Genomic DNA, 1,739 nt, shown 5'->3' on the forward strand with positions numbered 1-1,739 from the left:
GGTCTTGATTCAAAATTAGTAGGCATTCAGAAAGATAACAAAGGATTATGGTTTTGATTGAGAAATAAGAGACATTATTTTAAGAAAACATTATATTAAGGTTTTTGATGAAAAAAATAGTAGACATTACGAAAAAGAAAAAAATAGAACTAGTGTATTTGTTGAAATATAGTAGACATTGCTAAAAGGAAGCATAAGATTAGGGGTTTGATTAAAAAATAACAGATACTCCTAAAAGTAAGGAAAGGATTAGGATTTTGATTGAAAAATCTTGTTATTTACCGGTGTAATTAGAGCACAAAGCATATTGGGCAATTAAAGTGATGAATTTTGATTTGCGCAAATCTGGAGTGCAACGAATGTTACATCTCAACGAGTTAGACGAATGGAGGATGAAGACATATGAGAATGCAAGGATATACAAGGAGAGAATTCGGAAGTGGCATGACAAGCATATTAAGATGCCAAAGGACTTCAAAGTAGGCGATCGGGTGTTACTGTTTAACTCTCGTCTACATTTATTTCCAAGGAAACTAAAATCGAGGTGGTCTGGTCCGTATATCATAACCGAAGTTTCACACCATGTAGCCATTGAGATTAACCATCCGGAGAAAGGCACATTCAAACTGAATGGACATAGGCTGAAACCATACTATGGCGGAGAGATTTGCAGTGACAATAGAGAAGTATTCTTCCTCCATGAACCCCCCATGAGGTAAAGAAAGGTACGTCAAGCTTAGTGACATTAAACAAGCGTTTCTTGGGAGGCAACCCAAGTGTTTACTATTTTCTTTGCTTTTAGTTTAGTTGTTTGCATTAATTATTTGTTATGTGTTGGTGTTTTAATCTATTAGATGTTTGTGCTGAGATTTCCTTGTGAACTTTGAGTTTTTTTTAATCGTGTGTTTTCATGTAGAATTGGCGAAGTATGGTCGTGTGAGCTCTATTTCGTGTTTTTCACTGGTAAAATTTGCATAATAGGGCAGGCTCTGAGTGTATAAACATGTTCAAAAATTTTCTGCAGAGCCTGCAGATTTTTCTAAGTCATCTAGAGAAAACACACGGCGTGTGGAATTTCCACACGCCCGTGGGTGTATACTGCGAGCTCATCCAGAGAAGGCATAGGGGCGTGTGGCTGCCCCTGTGAACGACCATGCGATTGTCACACGCCCGTGGGTAATTTCCGCACGGGTGTATGAATTCCTACAGAGTTGGGCAGATCTTCCCGAGAGCATACAGGGGCGTGGACTCGCCCCTGTGAGCGACTTTGTGAACCACGCACGGGCGTGGGTAATTCCATGCGACCTTGTGAAAACTCCCGGAGGAGTTCTCTCCATCTCAGAAAAACACAGGGGCTGCGGTTGCCCCTCGTGAATTGGGCATATGAATGTCCACGCCTGTGGGGATTTTTCCACCCGGGCGTGTATAACACTTGGTATTTTTCTCGGATGACCAGAGAAGTCATAGGGGCGTACGTCTTCTCCTGTGGGTCGGATGCACGGGCGTGGGTATTTTCCATACGCCCGTGCACGAGTGGTCAGAGTCAAAGGTGCACTTTCCCTAGAGAGCACATGGATGTGTGTACGCCCCTCTGGTGCTCTTGAAGTGAGGCGCACGGGCGTGGGGAATTTCCACACGCCTGTGTGGATGCTGCAAATTCAAGAGACGCGATTTTTTTCCTTAAAACCCTTGTGATCCATCTCATTCTTCATTTCCAGTCGCCAAACAACGAATTCTTA

This window comes from Dioscorea cayenensis, unplaced genomic scaffold (assembly GCF_009730915.1).
Source record: "Dioscorea cayenensis subsp. rotundata cultivar TDr96_F1 unplaced genomic scaffold, TDr96_F1_v2_PseudoChromosome.rev07_lg8_w22 25.fasta BLBR01000296.1, whole genome shotgun sequence".
In the NCBI taxonomy this organism is placed as follows: domain Eukaryota; kingdom Viridiplantae; phylum Streptophyta; class Magnoliopsida; order Dioscoreales; family Dioscoreaceae; genus Dioscorea; species Dioscorea cayenensis.